We start from the raw sequence: 19498 nt of genomic DNA, 5'->3' as shown, positions 1-19498 counted from the left end.
GAGTGAAAATGGAGTAATACAAGGACACAGCAAAAAACAGCCATCAACAAGCCAGAAAGATGTTTTCAGCAGAAAACAACTCTGCTGACACCTTGATCTGGGACTTCTAGCCTCCAGAATTATAAGAAAGTAAAGTTCTGTTGTTTCAATTACCCAGCCTGTAGTATATTGTTATAATACCCCAACCACACTAATACAGAGTTTTAATCCAATACTATTTTATCAATGTTGAGTTTCAAATTATTCCATCTCTGGCCTTTGGGCGCTCCTTCAGTTGGCCCCTATGACTCTCTGACATATTCCTGTTATTATATGAATGTGTGTGTGTATGCACTCTTTTTATTTACCGGCAGTAGGAGATGTTGCAGAAACATCTTTGCTATTTCCTGCCCCAATCCTAGAACCACTTATTTTTCTATGGGGCCCTAATTTATTTTATTGAAGAATGGTATTAGAAAGAAAATTTGGGTGTGAGGTGTGCTCATTGACACTGAGAACATTTTTATGTTATTGAAACAAAATAAATTAAGTGATGATTTCATCTTATGTGAAGGGAAGAGCTATTATCCATGAATCCTAGGTGATATGGGGATGTAATGTAACTGATTTTTAATATTTTGCTTTTCATACTAACTAGACAATCATTCATTGACAGATTGTTTTGAAATAAGACATGTCCAGCCTAAACAACTACAGTTAGTTTTCCTTACTATTCTTTAGTGTTTACTCTATGCTCCAACTGAGAAATTGTGTAAAAATAATGTAAAACAATAGATATTAAACGCCCCCTTAAAATAATAAAAGCAATGAAGTATGTTGTCCATATTGTAATTTGTACTATCTCTGGGATTAAGAAGCCCATAGTGTGTGATAGTAAGTCATTTCATTAGAGATAGCTTGCCACCTAAAATCGATTGACCAGAGAGACATATATCTGAAAGTGAGCAAAGTGAGATAAACAAGAATCCTTTCTTATATCATGATTAGTAAAACCAAAATACTTAAGCAACTTGTAGGACTCTAAAAATATCTATATCTATATCTAGGTACATATCTCCATTTATCTATCTATCTATCTATACACATATGTAAGCATACCCACCTTTACACATCACATACATGTGGTATCAATCACTTTAAACTTTGCACACAGGTACAAAAGCCTAATGAGTCTATCCCTTTATATATCAGAAACCGTAGCAAACATAATTTTAAAATTATTATTATTTATAAATTTTTGTAGCTGATGATGCCGGAAGCTCTAGTCAGGTAGGTCATCTTGATATTATTCCAAGAACCACTTTGTACTGGGTCAGATATAGCAATAAAGAAGGAGAAAAAACTGTATCAAAGAAGATTGAATCAATAAAAGTTATAGCTTAAGAAGCATTTCATCTCAAAAATAATCTTCAACAAACATAGAGTATTTTGCCTCAGAAGTAGCAAAATGGAGAATGTATACACACTTCAGAATATCTTTGGATCAGTACATATATATCAGTAATACTCAGAATGCTGTATACACCACCCACTGTAAGTGAAAGCTAAATAAATAGATTACTGACTATGCAAATATATGATTATAAATTCATCACAATAGATATATAATGGAGAAAACATAATCAATGTGCTGTAGGCACATTGTGTTTTGTCTGTAGGCAGTGTCTTAATTACTGCAGAACAATGACAGATGATGAATCATGTTATGTATTCATTGTCCAAAACTGCTGTAACAAAGTGCTATATGATAGGTAGTTTAAACATCAAAAATTTATTGACTCATACTTCTAGATGCTACAGGTTCAAAACCCATGTGTTAGCAGGGTTGATTCTTTGTTGAGAGTTAGAGAAAAGAACCTGTTCTATGCCTCTCTGCTTACTTCTGGTGATTTTCTGGCAATCTTTCACATTCCTTGGCTTGTAGACACAGCTCTGACTTTACGTTCACATTGTGTCTGCCTGTCTATATGTCGGTTACAATTTTCCAAGGACATTAGTTGTATTAGTTTATTCTCATACTGCTAACAAACACATACCCAAGACTGGATAATTTATAAAGGAAACAGGTTTAATTGACTCACAGTTCAGAATGGCTGGGGAGGCCTCAGAAAACTTACAGTCTTGGTGGAAAGAAAAGCAAACACATCCTTCCTCACATGTTATTCCTTTCATTATGCTGCTAATAAGACAATGCCCTAGACTGGGTAATTTATTTTTTTTAAAAGAGTTTTTTTTAATAAAAACTCTTGAGTCAGTTCTACATGGCTGAGGAGGCTGCAAATTCACGGCAGAAAATGAAGGAAGAGCAAAGACACACCTTACATGGCAGCAGGTAAGAGTGTGGGCGGGGAGACTGCCCTTTATAAAACCATCAGTTACTTTGAAACTAATTCACTCTCATGAGAACAACAAGGGAAAACCCACCCCTATGATTCAATTCTTTCCCATTAAGTCCTTACGTGACACAGGGATTATGGGAGCTATAATTCGAGATGAGATTTGGGTGAGGACACAGCACAACCATATTATTCTGCCCCTTGACCCTCCCAAATCTCAAGTCATTATATTTCAAAACCGATAGTGCCTTCCCAACAGTCCTGCAAAGTCTTATTTATTTTAGCATTAACTCAAAATTTCGGCCAAAAGTCTCATATGAAACAAGACAAGTCCTGTTATCTATGAGCCTATAAAATAAAAAGCAAGTTAATTACTGCCTAGATACAATGGGGGGTATAGACATTGGGTAAATACACCTGTCTCAAATTGAAGAAACTGGCAAAAATGAGGAGCTACAGGCCCCATGCAAGTCAAAAATCCAGCAGGGCAGTAAAATATTAAAGCTCCAAAATGATCTCCTTTGACTCCATGTCTCACATCTAAGTCATGCTGACGTTAAAGGACCGGTCCCATGATGTTGGGCCACTCCACCTCTATGGCTTTTCAGGGAACAGTCCTCTTCCTGGCTGTTTTAATGGGCTGGTGTTGAGTGTCTGCAGCTTTTCCAAGTGCACAGTGAAAGCTATCAGTGGATCTACCATTTTTGGATATGAAGGATGGTGCTCCTCTTCTCATAGCTCTACTAGGCAAAGCCCAGTGGGGACTTTGTGTGGGAGCTCCAACCCCACATTTCCCTTGCACACTCCCCAAGCAGAGGTTCTCCATGAGGATTGCACCCCTGCAGCAGACTTCTGACTGGATATTCAGGTATTTCCATACATTCTTTGAAATCTAGGCAGATTTTGGTTCCCAAACCAGAATCCCTGTCTTCTGTGTACCTGCAGGCCCAACACTACATGGAAGCTACCAACGCTTGGGGCTTGCACTCTCTAAAGCAATGGCCTGAGCTGGACCTTGGCCCCTTCTACCCAAGGCTAGAGCACCTGGGATGCAGGACACCAAGTCCCAAGGCTGTACACAGCAAGGGGATCTTGGACCTAGCCTAGGAAACCATTTTTTTCTCCTAGGCTTCTAGGCCTATGATGGAAGGGGCTGCCATGAAAATCTCTGATATGCCCTGGAAACATTTTCCCTCTTGCCTTGGCAATTTACCCTTGGCTCCTTGTTAATTATGGAGATTTTTGCAACAGCTTGAATTTCTCTCCAGAAAATAGGTTTTTATTTTCTGCTGCATGGTCAGGTTGCAAATTTTCCAAACTTTTATGCTCTGATTTCCTTTCAAACACATGTTCCAATTTCAGATAATCTATCTCTGGTTCGAAGTTCCACAGATCTCTGGGGCAGGGGTAAAATGCCACTAGTCTCTTTACATAAATAGAATAATCTTTACTCCAGTTCCCAACAAGTTCCTTATCTCCATATGGGACTACCTCAACCTGGACCTCACTGTCCATATAACTATCAGCATTTTGGTCAAAGCCATTCAACAAGTTTCTAGGAAGTTCCACACTTTCCCACATCTTCCTATCTTCTTCTAAGTCTTCCAAGTGGTTCCAACCTCTGCCTGATGCCCAGTTCCAAAGTTGCTTCCAAATTTTTGAGTATCTTTACGGCAGTGCTCCACTTCCTGTACAATTTACTGTATTAGTCCATTTTCATTCTGCTAATGAAGACATACCAGAGACTGGGTAATTTAGAAAGCAAAAGAGGTTTAATGGACTCACAGACCCTCATGGATGGAGAGGTTTCACAATCATGTGAGAAGGTGAAAGAGGAGCAATGGCACATCTTACATGGTGACAGACAAAAAGATTGTGTGCAGGGGAACTGCCCTTTCTAAACCAATCAGGTCTTATGAGACTTATTCACTATCATGAGAACAGGAGGGATGCCCATTCCTGCTCCCATGATTCAATTACCTCTCACCAAGTCCCTCCTGTGACATGTGAGGATTATGGGAGATAGAATTCAAGATAAGATTTGGGTGGGGACACAGCCAAACCATATCACTAGTCGTATAGATTAGGAATCACCCTACTCCAATGTGACCTTCTATAACATATTAAAGCTGCAGTGATTGTATTTTCAAATAAGTATTTTTCTGAGGAATGAAGTATCAAAAATTCAACATATAAATTTGAGAGAACACAATTCAGCATATAACAGTTAGCTAATCCTGAAAGTAGAATTCCTTTTAGTCTCCATATTGAGAAGTTTTTAAGACAGTCACTCCAACAATCTGTTTTCATAGCATCATAGATTAAAAATTAATGGACTATTGAAACTATTTTGTTACATAAACTCTTTCTTTAGTTAAATAAGTGAGAATTGGGCAACTAGTCACTTAGTTGACCTTTGACACTTTCAACATTTTTATGCACAGGCTTTTTTTTTTTTTTAAAGACTTTGTAAGTTGTTAGGGGTATTTATATGAACACACATGTTAATGGACTATATATATTCTCTAGCCAGCTAAGATTTTAGTGAATTGTAATTCATGTCTAAAGAATATATTTTAGATAAGAAAAATGACTTTTTTGTTATCAGGAAAAGCAGTCTTTAATTATCCCATACTTTTCAAAAAGGTCAGTATTAAGTTTTATTCAATTTTAAATATTTTTATGTACATAAATAATTACATTGCCTAATATCAAGTAATCTTGCACAAATGCATAAGTGTGAAATCTAGAAATTATAGTATATTTTGAAGGTTTAATATAAAAGACCTTAATATATTTTTAAAACTCTTAAAAATGATTCCAATTATTAAGAGGAAAGAGTCTTTGATATTGTTGTGTGAAAATAACTGATGTGTTTCTTACATTACAGCTTTTAAAAATATTTACTAGATATTTATCAAGCCACTTCGTATTTTTCAGACTTTCAATAATGACATAAGTAATACTTCTGAAAAATATGTAGCAATATGTGTAATACTTAGAGTGTTTCTTAAAAGTGGCCAAAGGATAAAGAATTGAAAGAAGAAATTATAAAGACAGAGAGGATGATGCCTTTAAATGAACATATGTGTGAATAATTGGCCTAATGCTGTGGAATATGCACTTACCAAGTTTGATTAAAGTTCTAGTGTTACACTCATGCTGAAATCTAAGTAATTTAAATGATTTACAAGAGGTTTGGGAAAGAATCAAAACAACGTTAACTATATTACAATTAGCAAGATTTAGATTTGCAAGTGTTATTGATTATAAGTTAGAAATAAAAATGTCAATCTCTGTCTTAAATATGCATATGTACTCACTGTTTGTTTTTTTTTTTTTTTCCAAAATGAATTTCAGGTACTATGTGATAATCTGTTACACTTATTAATGCCAAGATCTTTCAAATTAGAGTCACATGAGAATTTCTATGAAAAAAAATTAAAAGAAAGTGGTTTAAGGTGGGTTCATCAATAAGGTAGATACAATCATATTTGACGTGTGAACCACATCTTCAACTCTAATCTTCCAACAATCCAACCTAAAATGTAAAAATTTCATTAATTTTGTAACTAATTGTACAAAGTGTGTAAAAACATTATTTTTGGTACAAAATTCAGAATAAAATACACTCCTAGGACTTCCATATTATTTTCAAAAATATCTGTAGAGTTGGTATAGTCAATTTTATAGGACTATTAACTCATCAAGTCAAAATATTTATTAATCATCTACTATATGAGAGACACTCTCTACTGGAGCTTATTACCATAGGAAATGAGATCAACAAAAGTTTTTATTTATAGAATCTGAAATCAGTTTAACAGACAATACTGAAATTAAAGATCATAAAGCAGTTTTACTAAAGAAATGTAGCAGATAGCACTTATGAGAGGTGTTTAGCTACAAGAAGTCAGAATTTTTTCAACACAAATCAGCTTTATACTGAAACTGCAGGTAATACCTAAGTGAAGGAGCCTGGGAGGTTATAAGATTGTTTCTGCACTTGAAATTAGCAGAAATTGGAGAGGAACTGCCTTGTAGGGAGATTGGAACTTGGTAACTCCTATTATCCCTTTCAATTCCATGACATTATTATGTAAATAAAATTGTCTTTGGTGGAGGAGATAATATCCCAGGCACTTAAGCAGATTGCGTTCAAAAGTGTTGTACATTATTTCTCCATTGTCTTCACAACTGTATATGTTGTACACTTGCTGAGGCACGTGTTGATTGCAGAACTATCACTGTTAGGAATGCAGAACTACTACGAGTTGGAGGATGACGGTCATCAGGAAACCATGAGTAGTTATAAAATATAAGTATTACATTTTTGAGACTGAAGCGGGAACTGAGTTAGGTTAGAAATGATAACTGAAACCCATTTTCTAGCTAAGTGAGTCCAAAGCCCTGCAGTAAACCAGCATTCATGAAATACACCCAGGTATCAAGGTTCTGTTCTGCCTTTTTCTTCAGCATTGCTGTGCTGTTTATCATCAAGTTCTTCTGCCAGAAAGAAATAGGAAATCACTGGATTTCCAATCACAGCTGCCAGTTTGTACCCCGGGTTTAGAAGCTGTTATTGAGATCCTAAAGGTCTGTTTCTACTTATCTACTTCCATAAGTTATCAGCAAGATACAGCTTCTCAACTAAGAGCATTTAGCATTCAGCTTTAGCATTCACTCTTAGATAGTGTGCCTAGGTGACTACCTGTTTTAACCCCCCAAATTTGCAAAATTCAAATTAGTGTGTGTGTGTGTGTGTGTGTGTGCACGCGTGTGTTCACTTGACTGATTTCACACAAACACGAGGGATTGTATGTAAACACACACACAATATGTATTGAGGGTTTACAATAAAAAGGTCAGAAAAACAGTTGTCACTTAAATTCTTTGTCTTTTTATTTAGAAATCAATGTCTTGTTCTGTGAGGTGGCTCTTCTAGGTGTGTGGGGCAGAAAGCAAGAATAGTTCCTCTCTTTTAAGAGTCTTGAAGGGGAAATGGTGAGCATTTGGTTGAATAACGATGTACATTATTTCTTCATTGTCTTTACATCTATATACATTTATACATTTAATATGTTTTTCTTTCTTTCTTTCTTTCTTTTTTTTTTTTTTTTCTATTTTTTTGAGATGGAGTTTCGCTCTTGTTATCCAGGCTGGAGTGCAATGGCACGATCTCAGCTCACCACAACCTCCGCCTCCTGGGTTCAGGCAATTCTCCCGCCTCAGCCTCCCGAGTAGCTGGGATTACAGGCGCGTGCCACCATGACCAGCTAATTTTTTGTATTTTTAGTAGAGACGGGGTTTCACCATGTTGACCAGGATGGTCTCGATCTCTTGACTTCATGATCCACCTGCCTCGGCCTCCCAAAGTGCTGGGATTACAGGCGTGAGCCACCGCGCCTGGCCCAATATGTTTTTCAATAACATAAAAAATAAAAAATGGCAGCTGCCTTTGGTAAAATAGTAAACAAGAGTATAGAAACAAGTTTCCTGCTTGGTAAATATGCTTTATCTGGTCTTGAGGATATGTTCTGACATGGTGTGTGTGTGTGTGTGTGTGTGTGTGTGTGTGTGTAGGCTTGTGTACTTTATTTAATTAAAAGGTATAATTTTGAAAACAATGTATTTAGCCCAGTGTCTCTTCAACTCTGTTCTGTGACTAAACCCTTTCTTTTATTCCCCCATGAAAATCCCAGCAAACATCCTAAGATCATGAATTATTCTTATAGTAATTTTATGTCATAAACACAATGACCAAATGTGATTAGTTCCAGGTCATCAGCTCAAAACTGTTACCTTTTGAACTTCCCCTAACCTCTCAGCCATTTTTATGGCAGAAGTTTGCTATTGTAAAGGGAAGTATAAATTAAAAATAGGAGGCTTAAGTAGTTATGTCGAAAATAAAGGAAGAGACTCCTCCTTTCTTCCTAATGTTAGAACATTTACCTTAAGAAACCTATGATTGTAATATTTTTCTCTAATTCTTTGAAATTGTAAGTGTTTTCTCTAACTCTTTGAAATGTATGTAAATCTTTTTACAAGCTAAATAAGTTTCTCATCAGCTTTATGAGGCAGGGATATCTTTCTCAGACCCAGGAACCATCTCTTTGAAATATAATCATCAAAGAAAATAATGGTCCTATTCCAGTTTCTGAGGGAGGGCAAGAGCCTAACTTAGGCATCTCACTCTAAAGATGTGGGAACTTTATTGTTCATTTGGATAAAGCCATTTAGGTAACACATGGTCACTCCAATTACCAGGTGAATTTAGGATGAACTGTGTGTGACAAAAGCTGCCGTCAAGTCTTTATAACATGTATGTACTTTGTGGTATCTGCATGGATGTATCAACAGGTAAGATTTGGTTCTGTCTTTGCAGTGTCTTAGCAGACTGCCTCTGATGGTCATTCTTGCTTAATGTTTATTCAATAAGAAAACAATCTTCCTTATTTTCTGTCTTTGTGTATAAGTTTTCCAAATGGGCAGGGAATTTTGTTTTTAATTAATTTATCCAACAACATACACTGGCCCTTTGTACTGGGGAAGAGTTGAGGAAGGATTATTTCTCTCTGTAACATAGCAGATCTCTTTCTCATTCAGCTTGTAAACTGTAGGACACACAGGGTAAATAGAGAAATAAGATAGATAAAAAGCTAGTACCTGGTGGGTCTAACAGCAAGATGTCTTCAGCTTGTCTAGTCTAGGTCAATAGTCAGTGCTGACTTCTCTCTACTGGGAACTTTCAGTAATATTTGCTATAGGTTTTGGCTGTAGCCAGACATTCATTGTTCCATCCTAGTTTTAATTTATATTAGGTGTGTACTACATTCCTCATGAAATTCTAAACACAGGGAATAAAACAATGAATGAAACAGACATAACCCTTCCTTAATGTGTCTAACATTCTAATGTTAGATGTTAATGTGGACTAAGACAAAAAATAATAATGAGAGGAAAGAAATAAGGTGAGTAGGTAGAATATGGTAATTCTAGTTTAGTAGCTCGCTCTCAACTTCAGTGTGGGTAAAGATAATACTCACTTCCTATATGCTACGAGATTCCTTTTAATCATCCCCTTTTATTTAAAGTAATTTCAATAGAATTCTGGTGTTAGAAACATCCAATTACAAAGACAGATGTAAATCACATAGGTCATATTAAAAGCAGATACAATGGAAGGGCAGGAAAGGAGGAAACTGGGTCTTTCCTCTCATTGATGTTGCATTAAAGCAATTTCCTTCATTAGGAAAGGAAGTTAAAACATATGCATTCAATGTTTTACATACATTGAGAAAGAATCAAGGCCCCGGAGGTATCCTTGTTATCCTACTAGGGCTCCTATAACAAAATCCCACATGGACTGGGTGGCTTATAACAACAGAAGTTTATTTCTTACACTTTTAGCACCTGGGAAGTTCAATATCTGGGCACCAGCAGATTTGGTCTGCTGTGGGCCTGCTTTCTGGTTCAGGTTGCAGCCAATGCAGAGAGGCAGTCTGCAAGCAGCCCTCTTGTGCTGCCTCAATGGATAGGAGAAGAATTTTGACCCCTTTCCCTCTCCACTAGAAATACAGCAGTGGAGTTCACTAGGTGTTCTATGATGTACACTGTAAGTGGAACGAATAAATACACATCAAACCCAATACAGGGGGAAAAAAAATCACATAAGGAGGAGGAGTTTGGGCAGAGGCGACAGGACCTGTATGGTGCCCGGGACCGTGAAGCATGCCATTGATTCCTTCCGAGAAGGCGAGACCATGGTCCTCACCCTCAAGGACAAAGGCGTACTGCAGCAGGAGAAGGACGTGATGGTGAACATGAACCTGAGGGATAAGGAACGGACAGAGAAATTGGGGAGCTGCGGAAGAAGCAGCCCGATTACCTGCCCTATGCAGAGGATGAGAGCCTGGATGATGATGCAGCAAAAACCGCGCTCTATCCTATCCCAGAAGAGCTTGAGAGGGAGCCGCACACTCCGCCTGGAGCAAGGTGGCTCGGCGGATGGCCTGCTGGAGCTGGAGCTAGAGGAGATCCCGGCCAAGCTGCGGCTGCAGGCTCGGTCCCTGAGCTCGGTGGCGCCCGGGCTGGCCTCCGAGTACCTCAAGCCAGAGGAGATGGTGACCTTTAAAAAGACCAAGCGGAGGGTGAAGAAAATCCGCAAGAAGGAGAAGGAGGTAGTATTGCGGGCGGATGACCTGCTGCCTCTTGGGGACCAGACTCAGGATGGGGACTTCGGTTCCAGACTGCGGGGCCGGGGTCGCCGCCGAGTGTCCACCGTGGAGGAGGAGAAGGAGCCCGTGCCTCAGCCCCCGCCGTAGGATGACACCCATAGGAGAACCTGGACCTCAGTGATGAGGAGGAGGGTGGAGCTCCTCCACGGGGTCCCGGAGGAGGACCAAGTGGAGCTGGAGCTGCAGAAGCAGCTGGAGAAGGGGCGCCGCTGCGACAGCTGTGAGACAGCGGCGAAAAGGTGTTGGAGACTGAAGGAGCCAGAGTCTCGCCATCGCGGCTGGGAGGAGGCTGCCGATCCCGAGCGGAAGGGGGGCACCGTGTTCAACTGCACGTCTGAGTTCTGCGGCACCTTGGGGGAGATCCCCTCCTACTGGCTGGACGAGGAGTGCTGGGCCCAACGCGGCTCCGAATCTGACTGGGAGGAGAACGGTGGCTGGAGCACGGTGAGCCCGGACGAGGGGAAGCAGCAGCAGGATGACTCTGCCTCCTCCACCCCCATCCTGAACGAGGAGCCGATGCAAATAAGGGGCTGGCGGCTGCCCTGCTGCTGTGTCAGAACAAAGGGCTGCGGGAGGCCACAGTGCAGATGGTGGCCCATGTCAAGGCCCGCAACAATACGCTGCCCTCAGCCGTGCACTACATCGAGGATAAGATGGCCATGGATGACAAGCACGGCCGGCGGGAGGAGGACCGACGCTTCCGGCAGGACTTCGATGAGAAGGACGGCTGCAAACCCGATGTTAAAACGAAATGATGTGGTTGAGACGGGCTGGAAACTCACGCACAAGGAGGCCTTCCGCAGCTGTCCCACCGTTTCCACCGCAAGGGCTCAGGCAAGGTGAAGACGCAGCGGCGGATGAAGCTGGAGGACGAGGTGCTCCTGAGGAAGATGAGCTCCAGCGACACGACTCAGCAAACGCTCGGAGAGCTCATATCTCCATGTAAAACATGTTCCAGGCTCACGTCACACCCTTAAGCAACCATCCAAGGATGGACAAGCTGTGCATGAATGCCCTTCCCAACAGCTATGGGTTAGAACTTCAATGTATGAATAGGGTGGGGACACAATTCAGCTCACAACCGGTGGTAAGAAATATTACATACATAACGATTCACAATGGTTGCTTGTCTCTACAGTATGACACGCTTCCCTTTAGGCTGAGAATACTGCTACTTAATCTTCACCTTGGCCATGAGATTTTATTGTTCAATGGAGTGTGCATGGATGAAATCTGCTACCTGCCCAATCATAACCTTTTAATTCACTCATGTGTTCTGCCCCTTGAAGTTCTGCTCTCTGCCATGCATACCCGCCCTCTATCAGGGTTCCTCGTCCAGCAGCATTCTGGAACAAAAAGGTTTGTGAAGAAAAGCAGTGCAGGCAGAACTCAGAACAAAATCTAATCTGCAGCCATTGTCTAACGCCAGTGATGGAAACATACTTGCTTCTGTCAGTCTTAAAGTACTGGTGTCTTTTGTTTCCACAGAGTTGCACAACAGTGAGATGGATACAGAAATGGGGAGTTGTCACAGCAAACGTAGTTGCTGTCACAGCTAAAATATATACTATAAGCTTTGGTAGAAATTAGCAAGAAAAGGCCATTCAGATTTTTAAGATGTCAACTCATATTATGTATCGTAAAATCTTTTCATATGACTAAAATCTGTAACAACTTGGAAGGCAGAAACTGAGGAATACATTTGTGGTTTTGGATAATAAGGTTTAACTCAAAATAGAACATTGGTAGCATTAGTTGATTATTATTAGCTGCCTTTGATAAATAGTATAAAAATTAGTTTAACTCAGAAAGAAAGGCATTTTTGTAATCTGGATTAAAAAAGAAATTGAGAGGATGTAGACAATCAGGACTAGAAAGACCGATTTGAACATATACTTCTTGTCAATTCTAGGTAGTAAAAGATTTTTTTAAAATATCAAAAATGTGATCATCACATCCTTTATTAAAATATCTGATTGGATTAATGTTGCTCTTTGAAATTCTCTTCAAACACAAAGGCTCCAGGAAGAAAAAACAGCAAAGATATTACCTCATGGGATTTTGAGAAGCTAAAGGTATCTCTAAGCATATCGAGAGGCACGTGGCTATAAGCAACTGGAGCTAATTGTATTCAATTATTTAAAGAAAGATTGTTTCTAGGTTTTATTGCCTAAAGTATCTGAAGATTAACTGGGTGTGCTGGTGCATATCTGTAGTCTCAACTACTCTGGTGGCTGAGGTGGGAGGATCATTTGAACCAGAAAGGTGGAGGTTGCAGTAAGCCGAGATCATCTCACTGCTCTCCAGACTGGGTGACAGAGTGAGACGCCAACTCAAAAAAAAAAAAAAAAAAAAAAAATTAACTATCCACAGTTTGAAAAAATGACTGCAAAGGCTCTCAATGACTAGGTACAGGAAGCATGTTTAGAAAAATGTATCCTTCCTTTCTCTTTAAATATACCCAAAGAGACTGATAAAAAATAAATCACTCCATACAGGACCAAGTTGGGAGCCACAGAGACCAACGCTCCAAGGAGCTCCTTCTAGGATGAACAGGAACCTATGCAAAGACTATTTCATTTATCAAGAATATAACTTCTGCCAGATTTTCAAAACTGCTATTTACAAGTGACCTGTATCTGTCTACTACTTTCTTCTTTCCAAATGTGAGAATTTGAGAATATATGTGGTTGTCTTGTTCTTGTTTCACCATTCTGTGTGCTCTCTATATGTGTGTGTGGTGGGGGGAGGAGGAGAGAGAGAGAGATTGGAGGAAACTGATACCTGATCCTTTCAGATAAGACATCTTAGATCATGTGTAGCTGCATCCCAACCTGATGCAGGTCGTAAGGCCACTAATTTTAGTTTGATGGAATAACTGCAGGAAGCTTTTGGAGTCTTTGAGAGAAGGAGAAGTGAAATTGCATTAGAGGAAAATGAATGTTCTCCACTGTGGTAAGCTATTAATGATTCACTGGTTTTGTTCCTTCCCCACTCCTGCCACATTTTCCTGTATGATGAGTATAATTTTTCTGACTTTGAGCTTAACTATACAACGTGATTGTCCAATAGTGTATGAGTAGACGTTTTTTTCCACACTTGTGCAGAGACATTCAGGACATTTCTGTGGTTTTGTTCTGCATTGTTTTGTTTCTGCACCTGATCATGAGATCAGTGTATCCCAGATATGAGCAACTCTTTGAGCCTGGGTCCAAGGAAAAGAGCTTATTTAAGGTAAGCAGAGCTCAGAAAAGCTGTAACGCACTGTCAATCTCAAAAGCAAAAGGCTTATGTTATGTAAGTAACTGAGATTCTGTTACTTCAATAACAATGTGGCTTAAACAGTTAAATTAACCAGATAATCATTAAAGAACTAAGGCAAGATGGTGGTGTTATTTAGGTAAAGAGAAAGTCACTTTTCAAATCTAAGTAAATTGGTAGCAATCATCAAGAGGTTATAAAATATTGTCAAACAAGAGTCTTTGAATTTTGTTGTATGACCAGAAGCCATAAACAAAAGAAAAAATACAGTGTCACGTTTTTAAAGTGGCTAAAGGAATCCTTTTAAAAGTCTCTGTGATTTGTGTGAGCTGAATGAATGCTAACTACCTCACCTGCAGGTCATAATGGATACTGCAATATTTGTGTGGGAAGCAGGGTCATCCTTCAAGTTTATAATATAGATCCATTGTTGCACCTCAAAGAGCAGGTTTGTGTCTTTTCTATTGGAGGGTGTTGAGAACTTCTTAAGAATATTTTGCAACTATATTATGAATGCCAAAAAGTATCATTTTTCCTCAAATACATTAATTTTTCTCTTTTAAAAAACATTTTCCAGGCATATCTCATTTTATTTTGCTACACTTTACTGCACTTCAAAGAACTTATTTTTTAAATTAATGCATAATAATTGTACATAGTAACCAAGTCCATGTGATTTTTTATGTGCACAGAATGTGCAATGACAAAGTCAGGGAATTCAGGGTATTGATCACAAGTATTTATCAGTTCTATGTATTAGATATTTCTAGTCCTCTCTTCTAGTGTAACAGGGTTTTGGGGTGCACAGCTCCCCCGGGAGAATGTTTTTTTTTGGTTTTTGGTCTCTCCCTCATCCAAGAATGAGAGAGGGGACCACGCCAGAAGCAGTGCACTCGTAAATACCCAGCCCCAAAAGCTTTTGCAGAGAAGTGATTTATATACACAGAGAAAGAGAAAACAGAGAAGAAGAGAGAAAGCTTCCATGAGAGAGTTTGTGGAAGAGGATCCAAACATGGAGTCTAAAGGGGTGTGGAAAAGGAGTCTAAAGGGGACTTTTAACCTGGGAGGAATTTCCACCTTCTCCAAGACCACTGGCCAATGAAAGGAGTTCCTTAGAGCTTCCACTGGAGTGACTGACTTTTTGAGCCTTTCCAGTGCCTGCAAAAATTAAACAGAAATCATTAAATTTCCCAGATGGAGAGAGATGGGAGGAGGGCATGGCACTGGGAAGTTCTTGCCCTTAAAACTACGCCCCCTTGTGGACCCAGAAAGAGAAAACATTCCCTCATTCCCCCAACAACAGGAAAGCCCAACTTCTTAAGGGCGTTGATTGCTCTTTAACATCTTCCTGCTGAAATGGGGCGTAGAAGGGGCCCTGCAGTTGAAGTTTTCTCCAGAGGGGAGCCTTTAAGGTGTGCAGGTTGATCCTGAGGACCATGCTAGAGCTTACGAGCCAAGGACATTAGGGATTCCAGCAGGAGGATTATTTGTGACCTATGGTTCTAGAAGAAATGAATGTGGAAAGGTGGTTAAGGATGAAAAGCCCAGAGGTCAACAAATATAGAATGGTTATAAAAGAGCCTAGGAGAGAATAGAGCCCGAACAGTCAGTTGTTAAACGAGCTTCATAATACTGCTTCTTGAAGGTTTTTTAGCCCTGTGTTTGATTGATTCCTGAGTTCTTTAACGGTGTTTAAAACAACACTTAACTGTTTTACAAAATAGGTGCATTTTTCCTAGAAAGAGACAGGTTCCCTTCCCACTATGAAAAGGATAATCGGAGTGGAGTTCAAGAGTTATTTTGGTGGGACCAACTTCTCCTCCCACTACCTGTTGGGGGCAGAGTTGCATAATCCCAGTAGCCTGAGACGCCCTGGCCGTCTTGGCCCTCCCTGGTTCCTGCTGGGGTACAGGAACTGAAGAGCCCTGGTTGAAATTGGTGGAGGTAGTTGCTACAGGGAGTCCCACATATGGAGGTAGACTTAACGAAGGCTCAATAGGGTATAGGGTATAGGTCCAACAGGGCTGAGGGTTATTCCTTAAGGAAAAGAATAGTTGCACATAGGGGACCTTAAACCATTTACTCTCACTTTTACAATACAGGTCTAATTGTAGAATAGTGTCATAATCTATACTTCCTTTTGGAGGCCAGGTTCTTCCACTCGGCAGGGGGTATTTCAGCCACTTGGTTCGGCAGAGGAAGATGAGCTGCTTCTTCTTCAAAGGTCGTGTGTCAAGTTGGTCCCAATTCTCCAGGATACATTTTAATGGGGACTTGAGCTTGGGAAGATTAGCACCCACCTGAAATCAAACACAAGGGATGCCAGCATCCCCAGTTAATAATTACAGCCGCTTGATCTGAGGCATCCCTCAGGAAAAGATACTGGAAATGGAGCAGTCTCCAGTCAGTACCTTGAAATTTCCATGTGTCCAAGATGTGCGATCATCTTTTTCGGGGGCCCTCCCACGTACTGGATTTGAATCATGCCTACCAGCATCATGGGAACTAATCACTCACTCTCTGCATGACCTCCAGTGACCACTGCAGAGGCAGGAAGGGCTGCTGGGTTGAGTGGTTCATACCAATGAGTCCTTGATGAGGCCAGTGAGGCTCAGGAGATGGGTACCAATATTCCTCAGCAAAAGTTTAATTTACACAAGACAAATTATAAAACTGCCCCAGAAGGGTAAACTTCTAGGGAGGGACCATTAAAGCATACAGTTTAAGGAAGGCAGGTGGAGTGGCTGAGGCTGGAACTATACCCTCAGAACCTGGGCCCTCTCCTCCAACCCCTTTTCCATTGTAGGAAAATGCCTTTAGGGTTGTGAGGCCTGCCATTGACAATTTGGGCCGTAGACTCCGTTTAACTATGATCTTCTAGATGAAAAAGTTCTGTTATAGAGAAGGAACCAATTCTAGGTGAGACAAATTATACACCAAACTAAGTCCCCTATTCTTCAGCTTCTGAATTTCCCCAAAAGTTTTCCCCAATTTAAACTGGCTCCACAAGGGACTTGAACCAATAGCCCTACAGCTGCCAGCCCCACACCTTAACCAAGTGTGCTAACAGGCCATTTGTGCTAAAGCAAGGCAGAAAGCTTTGATAAGCCTTATTTGTTTGAGCATGCTGCACCCTGAAGTGGTATGGTTCACCTTGCCTGGAATTTGAACCCGGGTGCTGGCCAAAAACTGGGCGGAACCCACAGCCAGAGGCTGTTTCTTTTCTTCCAGCAGCAGTCTTCTCACAGCTGGCTGAAAGAAAGAAACTGCGGGCCGCTGTGATTTTAAAAGTCGTCTGGGCAGGCTGTGTGAGTCCTGGAACCGTGCCCCACCCGGTAGCCTTCCATTCCTGCATGAGGCGGGGACCATGTATATACCCTGGGCCCCTTTGTTTCACTGCTGTCTCCAACTAGGGAATGCTGGAGAGGCTTGATGAGCTATGCCAGGCCACTGCACTCCCGGGTCCCAGCTCCCAGCCAGAAAGGAGCGAAAGGCCCAGGGACAGTGCTCGCCTGCTCCGCCAGCCCAATTCCCACCACTATACAAATGGCCACTAAGTGTTCAAGCCCAACAGCAGCCAGCCACGCCCGCATGCCCGGTAACTGCAGACAGCATCTCCCTGCCCCATCTCCCGCAGGTGTTTGCCCAGAGAAGCAGCTGAGAGAGAGAGAGGGAAAGAGAGAGTCAGAGAGAAGGAAAGCAGAGAGACAGCTTGGAGGAAAAAAACTACACTTTTATTTAAACCTGGCTGGCTGCAGCGTTTCCAATTACCATCAGCCCTACCTGGCTGTGGCTTATTCAGGTGTTTGTAAAGTGACAGGACAGAAAGCAAGTGAGAAAAGTCCGATATTCTCACTTACCCCTCTGAAACAACAGTCTCTTACCCTGAACACTCGGCTTCGTCCATTCGTGGTTGCCAGTCTTGTAGCCGGGTTTTAGGGTGCACAGCTTCCCCAACAGAATGTTTTTTCAGGTTCCCTAGCTCACCCAAGAATGAGAGAGGGGACCACCCCGGACGCCGTGCGCTCATAAAGTAAATACCGGACCAAAAAGCTTTTGCAGGGAAGTGATTTATTTAGGCAGAGAAAGAGAAAAAGGAGAAGAGAGAAAGCTTCCACGAGGGAGTTTGTGGAAGGGGATCCAAAATCCAAACATGGAGTCTGAAGGGGTGTTGAAGAAGGGGACTTTTAACCTGGGAGGAATTCCCACCTTCTCCAAGACTCCTGGCCAATGAAAGGAATTCCTTAGAACTTCCGCTGGAGTGACTGACTTTTTGATCTTTTCCCGTGCTGTGAAAATTAAACAGAAACCATCAAATCTTCTGGACCGAGAGAGATGGCGGGTGGGGGGGGAGGGGGGACGGGGGGGCGGGGGCGGGGAGGGGGGCATGGCTCTGGCAAGTTCTTGCCCTTAAAACTACGCCCCCTTGTGGACCTGAAAAGAGAACACATTTCCTCACTAGCTATTTTAAAATACATAACACAACGTTATTAACTAAAGACACCCTTCTCTGCTGTCAAACCTTAGAATCGACTTCTGTTTAACTGTATGCTTGTAACCATTAACCAATTTCTTTTCATCGCACACATATACTGTTCCCTGCCTCTGAAGGTTATCATTCAACTCTCTACTTCCAAGAGGTCAATAGCTTTAGCTCAACTATGAATGAGAATGAAATATTTGTCTTTCTGGCCAGCTAATCTCACTTAATATGACTTTCAGTTCCATCCAGATGTCTCTAGCCAGTCATCTCGATGTCTCAGCCTGGCTCCTTCCTCAGAAATGGAGAGTTTTCCACAAATTGAAGGTTGTGGTAACCTTGAGTTGAGCAACCCTATGGGTGCAATTTTTCCAGCATCATGTACTCACTTTATGTCTCTGTGTCATATTTTGGTAATTCTCATGGTATTTCAAACTTCTGCCTTCAGTTGTTATTGTTATCAGTGATCTTTGATGTTAATATCACAATTTTTTATGACACCATGAAACTCTGGCTATGTAAGCAAGCAAACATTGATATCTGTTGTGTGTCTTTTTACTATTCCATATACCAGCTGTTTCCTCACTTCTCTCGCTTTGGGCCTCCCCATTTCCTGATACACAATAATATTAAAACTTGGTCAAATAACTACTATACAAATGGCCACTAAGTGTTCAAGAAAAAGAAAGAGACGGCCGGGCACGGTGGCTCACGCCTGTAATCCCAGCACTTTGGGAGGCCGAGGCTGGTGGATCACGAGGTCAACAGATCGAGACCATCCTGGTCAACATGGTGAAACCTCGTCTCTACTAAAAATACAAAAAATTAGCTGGGCATGGTGGCATGTGCCTGTAATCCCAGCTACTCAGGAGGCTAAGGCAGGAGAATTGCCTGAACCCAGGAGGCGGAGGTTGTGGTGAGCCGAAATCGCGCCATTGCACTCCAGCCTGGGTAACAAGAGTGAAACTTCGTCTCAAAAAAAAAAAAAAAAAAGGAAGAAAAGAAAGAGACATATGTCTCTCACTTTAAATCAAAGAAGAGATATAATTTTATCTTACGGATAAAGGCATGTTAAAAGCCAAGATAAGTCCAAAGTTAGAACAATTGTGTCAGTCAGCCCAGTTGTGATGTGAAGGAAAACCTATTGAGGGAAATTAGAAAAGCTACTTCAGCAAACACTCAAA

General features: G+C 40.9%; 2 pseudogenes; both read left to right on the top strand.

The window, feature by feature from the left end:
• Positions 1-11550, top strand: part of LOC100393489 (U4/U6.U5 tri-snRNP-associated protein 1-like) — a 36985-nt pseudogene extending 25435 nt beyond the window's left edge.
• A 5716-nt stretch (positions 11551-17266) lies between these two features.
• Positions 17267-19498, top strand: part of LOC100393130 (inactive protein-arginine deiminase type-6 pseudogene) — a 28414-nt pseudogene continuing 26182 nt past the window's right edge.

This window comes from Callithrix jacchus, chromosome 2 (genome assembly GCF_049354715.1).
Source record: "Callithrix jacchus isolate 240 chromosome 2, calJac240_pri, whole genome shotgun sequence".
NCBI lineage: Eukaryota > Metazoa > Chordata > Mammalia > Primates > Cebidae > Callithrix > Callithrix jacchus.
Note: the sequence above shows the minus strand (reverse complement) of the source record. Positions and strands in the feature narration are given on the sequence as shown.